Source organism: Notolepis coatsorum (assembly GCF_963971535.1).
Source record: "Notolepis coatsorum genome assembly, chromosome: 6".
NCBI classification, from domain to species: Eukaryota; Metazoa; Chordata; class Actinopteri; order Aulopiformes; family Paralepididae; genus Notolepis; species Notolepis coatsorum.
In genome coordinates this window covers 7915020-7924760 of record NC_140170.1, presented here as the reverse complement: position 1 = coordinate 7924760, position 9741 = coordinate 7915020, and positions in this window count along the sequence as shown.

Genomic DNA, 9741 nt, shown 5'->3' with positions numbered 1-9741 from the left:
GGGAATAGGATATGACCTGGTTTAGGGTAAGGGGTGAAGGGGTAGTGCATAGGATATGAACCTGGTTTAGGGTAAGGGGTGAAGGGGTAGTGCATAGGATATGAACCTGGTTTAGGGTAAGGGGTGAAGGGGTAGGGAATAGGATATGAACCTGGTTTAGGGTAAGGGGTGTAGGGGTAGTGAATAGGATATGAACCTGGTTTAGGGTAAGGGTGAAGGGGTAGTGAATAGGATATGAACCTGGTTTAGGGTAAGGGGTGTAGGGGTAGGGAATAGGATATGAACCTGGTTTAGGGTAAGGGGTGAAGGGGTAGTGAATAGGATATGAACCTGGTTTAGGGTAAGGGGTGTAGGGGTAGTGCATAGGATATGAACCCAGTTTAGGGTAAGGGGTGTAGGGGTAGTGCATAGGATATGAACCAGTTTAGGGTAAGGGGTGTAGGGGTAGTGCATAGGATATGAACCCAGTTTAGGGTAAGGGTGTAGGGGTAGTGAATAGGATATGAACCCAGTTTAGGGTAAGGGGGTAGGGGTAGTGAATAGGATATGAACCCAGTTTAGGGTAAGGGGGGTAGGGGTAGTGAATAGGATATGAACCCAGTTTAGGGTAAGGGGGGTAGGGGTAGTGAATAGGATATGAACCCAGTTTAGGGTAAGGGGTGTAGGGTTAGTGAATAGGATATGAACCTGGTTTAGGGTAAGGGGTGTAGGGGTAGTGAGGCAGAGTGAGGCAGAGTGAGGCAGAGTGAGGCAGAGTGAGCAGAGTGAGGCAGAGTGAGGCAGAGTGAAGCAGAGTGGGGCTGGCAGGGCTCTCATAATAGCAAATCAATGTAGGGAATCTAAAAAGGCGGTTCAGCCTAAATGGCAGCATTGCCCTTTGACCTCTTATCAGCACCCAATCACAGGCAATCAGGCCCCTTTTAAAGGCTGATTTAACCCTGATGAGCTCCGAGCGAGATGGACCCAGACACTATGATGCATATACACACACAAACGCACACACACACACGCGCACACACACACACACACACACACACACACACACACACACACACACACACACACACACACACACACACACACACACACACACACACACACACACACACACACACACACACACACACACACACACACACACACACACACACACAATGCACACGTACACAGACAAACACACACGTGCGCAGTCAAACGTGTATGCCTCACAAAGATGCACTGTGAGTGCACAAACACACACACACACACACACATACACACTATAAACACTTAAATACCTAACAGAGGCTGCCTCAATCACTCATAGAAACACACACACTCACACACAATGCATAACACAACACACACACAAACAGTAAGCATGTGCCTGTACACACACACACACACACACACACACACACACACACACACACACACACACACACACACACACACACACACACACACACACACACACACACACACACACACACACACACACACACACACACACACACACACACACACACACACACAGCATACACACAAACACACACAAACAGTATGCATGTGCCTAGACACGCACACTCACTCACACACACACACACACACACACACACACACACACACACACACACACACACACACACACACACACACACACACACACACACACACAGCATACACACAAACACACACAAACAGTATGCATGTGCCTAGACACGCACACTCACTCACACACACACACACACACACACACACACACACACACACACACACACACACACACACACACACACACACACACACACACACACACACACACGCGCGCACACACACACACACACACACACACACACACACACACACACACACACACACACACACACACACACACACAATGCATGAACACAAACACACACAAACATGTGCATACTGGGGGACCCTGATGTAAACAAGACAAACGTCTTTCTCTGGTCTGCATCCCCTTAACTATTGTGTGTCTTGAGCCGTACTGTACCCATTCTGCAATCTGTTAATAAGTTTTCACTCATTCATTCATTTGTCTTTCTTTCTTTCTTCTTTCTTTCTTTCTTTCTTTCTTTCTTTCTTTTCTTTCTTTCTTTCTTTCTTTCTTTCTTTCTTTCTTTCTTTCTTTCTTTCTTTCTTTCTTTCTTTCTTTCTTTCTTTCTTTCTTTCTTTCTTTCTTTCATTCATTCATTCATTCACTCACACACACAGCATGTGCCTGGAGTCCTGGGGCAGGGGGTGCACAGGGGCAGATGGGGGGGGGGGGGGGGGGGGGGCAGGGGGCACAGGCTATAATTAAAGGATTATATTGAGGTGCACGACGCAGTAGAAGAGTCGTCCACAGAGCACAGATTGACCACCGCAATGAAACCTATCACTGGGAAGAGACAGAGAGAGAGAGACACTGAGACATGGTGTGTGTGTGTGCGAGAGAGAGAGAGAGAGAGAGAGAGAGAGAGAGAGAGAGAGAGAGAGAGAGAGAGAGAGAGAGAGAGAGAGAGGGGGGGGGAGAGAGAGAGAGAGACAGAGAGAGAGAGAGAGAGAGAGAGAGAGAGAGAGAGAGAGAGAGAGAGAGAGAGAGAGAGAGAGAGAGAGAGAGAGAGAGAGAGAGAGAGGAGAGAGAGAGAGGAGAGAGAGAGAGAGAGATAGAGAGACAGAGACAGAGAAAGAAAGGGAGAGAGAGAGAGAGAGAGAGAGTGAGGAAGAAAGGTCTTGCACATGATGAAACGTTTTAGTGTTAGTTAAATAGTTAGTACATAGTTAAAGATTCAAGGCGCTTCAGCTGACACAGAACGAAGTGGCCTGATCTCCGACCTCCAACAAGGCAGGCCACATCACCCCACTTCTTAGAGAACCACACCATCCTCTTCAAGGTCCCTGACCTGCTGTACCGTGCAGAGATGAGAGCGGCTCCCTCCTACCTCCAGGTCAATGGTCTCTAACAACACACCCTCAAGAACACTACACTCTGCATCTTCTAACTACACACCCTCAAGACCCCTACGCTCTGCTGCATCTTCTAACTAACTAAAAAAAAAAAAAAAAAAAAAAGATGGCGCCGCTACGACCGGCTGCCTGTCTGTGCGCTCCGTCGAGACTGTGCATACTTTTGTTAATATTTATAGTTTTAAGAGTTTTGTCTGTACCAACAGTAGGTGCATTTAATGTGTATGACCGTCAGTCACTTATAGACATTGGATTACGGGAAACTTACCGACTGGATTACTCTCTGGATCAGCTCTCTGAACCGCAACAATGGCCCGTTGAGATCTTGAGGACATCAGGACCGGATCTCGCCCCCAGGGACAAAGGACCCAGACGGCGAGGAAAGAGAGCTGGAGTCCGTAACAGGCTGAGAACCAGGCGGCACAGGACACCACTACCCAGTATATTGCTAGCCAATGTACAATCAATAGACAATAAACTAGACGACATCCGAGCAAGGATTCAATTCCAGAGAGACGTTAGGGACTGTAACGTTCTCTGCTTCATCGAGACGTGGCTGGCGCCAGAAGTCCCAGACCACGCCATCCAACCGGCCGATCATTTCTTCATTCACCGCAAGGATAGAACAGCAGAATCCGGTAAACAACGTGGAGGAGGTATTGCCTTCATGTTGAACAAAAATTGGAGTGACCCAACTAACGTGAAGGAATTATCCAACCACTGCTCCCCAGAACTGGAATATATAACCATCAAGTGTCGTCCTTTCTTCCTCCCGAGGGAGTTAACGGCGATCGTCCTGGTCGGAGTGTATATTCCACCGCAAGCCAGCAACAAGGTTGCGCTCTCCAGACTACACGACGAGGTAAATAGAATCCAAGAGGCGAATGTTAACGCCGCCATTTTAGTTCTGGGAGATTTCAATAGCGCCAATCTGAGAAAGGTATTGCCCGACTTCTATCAGCATGTGACTTGCAACACCAGAGGCGGTAACATCCTAGATCACTGTTACACGCAATTTAAAGGTGGCTACAAGGCTCATTCTGATAGTGGCTTCGGTAAGTCAGATCACGCATCAATTTTTCTTTCACCGAAGTACAGACAGAGAATTAAAAGTACTCCCGTAGTCTCGCGAGAGGTGCAGAAATGGGATGTGACGTCAGAGGATACGATCCGGTCAGTGTTTCACAACACAGACTGGAATGTGTTCCGCGACACAGATAACATTAATGCCTACACGGAGACAGTGCTGGACTATGTTTGTACTAGGGTGAAAGAAACAATCCCCACTACCAAAATGAAAGTTTACCCAAATCAAAAACCCTGGGTAGACAAATCCGTCCGTGAAGCTCTGAGAGAGCGCACCAAAGCATACAACGACGGCCTAGAGGCAGGCAACATGAATGACCACAAGGTGGCGCGATACAACGTAAGGAGGACTGTGTCAGAGGCCAAACGACGCTACAGGGATAAAATTGAACTCCAGTTTGAACAAGCTGACTCTAGAGCTATGTGGCAGGGGCTCAAAACGATGACAGACTACAAAGGCGCCTCCCTCAAACTGAACAGTGACATCTCCTTAGCAAATGACCTCAATACCTTCTATGCGAGGTTTGATGCTGGTAATAACAACACCAGCTCACAAGCCTCGGCAATGGGGGGGGGGGGGGTCGGCTGCTGATGGAGGCGCAGTGTTCAGGGTAACAGAGCATGAGGTGAGGCGGACCTTTAAAAAAGTGAATATCAGGAAGGCAGCAGGTCCAGACGGCATCCCCGGCCGCGTCCTAAAAGTCTGTGCCGACCAACTGGCCCCAGTATTCACTGACATATTTAACCTGTCCTTAGAACAGGCTGTCATCCCCACCTGCCTGAAGAAGTCCACTATTATCCCTGTACCCAAAAAATCCAAGCCTGCTTGCCTCAACGACTACCGCCCTGTAGCTCTCACCTCCATAGCCATGAAGTGCTTCGAGAAGCTAGTAAAGGGCTACATCTGCTCCTCCCTCCCCATCAACATGGACCCCCTGCAATTTGCATACCGCCCCAACAGGTCCACGGAGGACGCCATATCCCATGTGCTGCACACAGCAGCATCACACCTGGACAAGAGGCAGGGGAACTATGTGAGAATGCTATTCATCGACTACAGCTCGGCATTCAATACCATAGTCCCCTCCATACTCATAGCCAAGCTCAGGGACCTGGGCTTGGGCTATGACCTCTGCCAGTGGGTCTTGGACTTCCTGACTGGCAGACCCCAGGTGGTGAGAGCAGGCAACTGCACCTCCTCATCCATCACCCTCAACATAGGGGCCCCCCAGGGCTGTGTTCTGAGTCCCCTCCTCTACTCCCTGTACACACACGACTGTGTGGCTCAGCGGAGTAGCAATACAATCGTCAAATTTGCTGACGACACAGTGGTGGTGGGCCTGATCTCTGCCAACGACGAGAGGGCCTACCTGGAAGATGTCAAGGTCCTGGCGGGATGGTGCCAGGAAAACAGCCTCTCCCTGAACGTCAGCAAAACAAAGGAGATGATTGTGGACTTCAGGAGGTCGGGGGTCAAGGACTACAGCCCCCTCAGCATCGACGGGGCACCGGTTGAGAGAGTCAACAGCTTTAAGTACCTCGGAGCCTACATATCCGAGGACTTGACATGGACCACACACATTAACAGTGTTGTGAAGAAGGCACGACAACGCCTCTACTTCCTCAGGCGCCTAAGGAAGTTCCAAGTCAGCCAGAAGATCCTTAAGAACTTCTACTCATGTACAATAGAGAGCATCTTGACCGGCAACATCACCTCCTGGTTTGGGAATAGCACTGCACAAGACCAAAGCAGACTACAAAGAGTGACACGTTCAGCCGAACGCACAATTGGAGGGGGGCTCCCCACCCTCCAGAACATTTACTACAAGCGTTGCAAGGGCAAGGCTAAGAGAATCATTAAAGACTCCAGTCACCCGAACAACTGCCTCTTTGAACTGCTGCGGTCAGGCAAGCGATACAGGAGTCTCAAGGCGAGCACAGAAAGACTCAGAAGAAGCTTCTATCCCCAGGCCATCAGGCTGCTAAACGAACAATGAATGAACACTACACAACAACAACCACCAAACGCACATAGCACACACATCCACACGCACACACTCACTTTAAACAAACACACTGTAGCACCCACTCCACACACTTATAGCACACACCCACTTTAAACAAACACACTGTAGCACCCACTCCCCACACTTTATATTTATGGATGAAGGATTGCACTACAACTCGTACACCTTACTGTAAATTGTACCTAAAATTGTACCTCATCCCATTTCTGCTTTGCACTAGATAGTACTGTACATTAGTACACTGCATAGTATTGTGTATTGTATATTATATGGTAACTCAGAACATTGTACATATGTCTATACCGAACACTGTGACCTCATTTTCTTCTTCTAAATTCATGCTATATTATGTTATTATGTTATTTGATACTATCTTGTCTAGCACAGTCTCTGGAGCGTAACAGTAAGAAGCATTTTGTATGAAAGTATTCTGTACTTCTGTATGACAACTATTAAAGAACTTGAACTTAACTACACACCCTCAAGATCCCTACGCTACACACACATGGCGCTGCAACGAACGGCTGCCTCTCTGATCGCTCCGTCGAGACTGTGCTTTCTTTTGTTAATTTTTATAGTATTAAGAGTTTTATTTGCACCTACTGTTGGTGCATTATACGTGTATGACCGTCAGTCAATCATTGACATTGGATTAAAGAAAACTTACCGATTGGATTGCTCTCTGGATCGGATTGCCGAACAACAACAATGGCCAGCGGAGATCCTTTGTTGTGGCCATGGCCAAAGCCAGGAGACGCCACGACGAAGAGGGAAGAGAGCCGGAGTCCGGAACAGACTGAGGTCCAAACGACACAGAACCACATTGCCCAGCATATTGTTGGCCAATGTGCAATCGATAGGGAATAAACTGGACGACATCAGAGCACGGATCCAATTCCAGAGGGACATTCGGGATTGTAACGTCCTCTGTTTCACAGAAACTTGGCTGAGTCCAGATGTCCCGAATCACGCAATAGAACCGGCAGACCACTTCTTCGTCCTCCGCAAGGACCGGACGGCAGAAGAGTCACTAAAGAAGAAAGGAGGCGGCATTGCCTTCATGATAAACAAGGAGTGGTGCGATGTAGGCAACGCAAAGGAACTGTCTAACCACTGCTCCCCAGACCTGGAGTTTATCACGATAAAATGTCGACCCTTCTTCCTCCCAAGAGAGTTAACGTCCATCATCCTCATCGGAGTGTACATTCCACCACACGCGAACACTGGGGTCGCACTTTCAAAACTTCACGACGAGGTAAACAAACTCCAGACAGCTAATGTTGATGCTGCCATTTTGGTTCTGGGTGATTTCAACAGCGCGCGTCTTAAAAAGGTGTTGCCGAATTTCTATCAGCATGTGACCTGTCCCACCAGAGGCGAGAACATATTAGACCATGTATACTCGCAGTTTAAGAATGGGTACAAGTCACAGGCTCTCAGTCCATTCGGTAAAAGCGATCACGCCGCCATCTTTCTTTTGCCAAAGTACAAACAAAGTCTCAAGCGAACGCCGGTGGTCTCGCGAGAGGTTAAGCGTTGGGCCGTGACGTCAGAGGAGTCACTCCAAGCTGCACTTGAATGCACAGACTGGAGTGTATTCCGTGATAACACAGCCAATATTAACGAATACACCGAAATGGTAATTGACTATGTCTGTACTCTGGTAGAAGAAACAATCCCCTCCACCAAAATTAAAATCTACCCAAATCAAAAGCCCTGGGTAGACAAATCCGTCCGTGAGGCTCTGAAAGTGCGCACATCAGCATACAACACCGGGCTGGTGACAGGCAACATGGAAGAACACAAGATGGCAAGATACAACGTCAGGAGAGCAGTAATAGAGGCAAAACGGCGTTACAGGGATAAAGTTGAACTTCAGTTTGAACAGGCTGACTCTAGAGGCATGTGGCAGGGCCTCAGAACAATGACAGACTACAAAGGCACCCCCCTCAAACTGAACAGTGACATCTCCTTAGCAAATGATCTCAATTCCTTCTATGCGAGGTTTGAGGCTGTGAATAACAACACCAGCCTACAAACCACGGCAATGGGGGGGGGGGGGGGGGTCTGCTGATGGAGACTCAGTGTTCAGGGTAACAGAGCATGAGGTGAGACGGATCTTTAAAAAAGTGAATATCAGGAAGGCAGCAGGACCGGACGGCATCCCCGGCCGCGTCCTAAAAGTCTGTGCCGACCAACTGGCCCCGGTATTCACTGACATCTTCAACCTGTCCTTGGAACAGGCTGTCATCCCCACCTGTCTGAAGAAGTCCACCATCATCCCTGTACCCAAAAAATCTACGCCCGCTTGCCTCAACGACTACCGCCCTGTAGCCCTCACCTCCATAGCCATGAAGTGCTTTGAGAAGCTAGTGAAGGGCTACATCTGTTCCTCCCTCCCCATCAACCTGGACCCTCTGCAATTTGCATATCGCCCCAACAGGTCCACGGAGGACGCCATAGCCCATGTGCTGCACACAGCAGCATCACACCTGGACAAGAGGCAGGGGAACTATGTGAGAATGCTGTTCATCGACTACAGCTCAGCATTCAATACCATAGTCCCCTCCAAACTCATAGCCAAGCTCAGGGACCAGGGCCCTGTTTCTTGTACGTGGTTCAACTAAGTCGATCAAGATGTCATTATCCAGCTTCAGTTAACCCGATGTTTGAAGCCGGGATTTTCCTGTTCCAAGAAGGTGGATTCAGTCTCGTTAACTCAAGCCAGACTTGATTCTCAGGATCAGTGCGCACGCCCGCCTCAGCTGAGAAGACAGCAGGTGTCGATCGCAGAAATCCTGATTCTCTAGCGGCATTGATTGATTAATTGATTTAAAACTTTATTAACATATTGCAGTACGGCTCAATCGCCTCGCCGACAAGTTAAATGCGTTATCTATAGGCTAATTTTAAGTCCCTCATTACCTCAATCAGATTATATTTCTTTAAACTTGCCTGCTGGATTGAATAATCAAATGAGATCTTGCTAGCGAAAATAATTAGTTAACTGTTATACAGAATTACGATACGGCTCTCTTACCCATTGATTGATGTATAGTCAATCTTTAACTTATCTCCAATGTGGTCTAACGGGTTGTTCTTTTGACTTTCACACAGACGACCGGGGTTCAAGACCCTAGTCGTCTCCTTCTTTTTGCAATATAGGAATAATTCAATTTGGTGCACGTTGAGAGCTATATAAAGAATGACATCCTCAATGCATGTAGATTTATAATATTTTAACTTAAAACCAGGCTACTTTGGCGTATAATCATTAATATTATATTCAAAAAAATCATATTGGAAACACCGGGTTTTGAACGCCGGTCGCTGGGTTGGCAGGCTTGAGCACTACCACTGGACCACTGTGCCAGATGGGATAAATTCATTGTTTATACATTAATGAACGAGAGACTCGTGTTTAGAATATCCTTTGTTATGAATGAAGTTTATCTCTTTATCCTCATTCATTAATGTGACGTCAACGGCTCATTCAATTTCTCAAATCCGTCAAACAGCGCATCTCATCAGACATCTTAATCCCAGTTACAATTGAAATAACCACATAATGTGTACATCGCACGAGCGAGCGCCACCGTCGCCACGGTATATATAACGTGCATTATTTAGGACAAAGTGAATTTAGTATCAGCATTTTGGGTCTATTTTACAT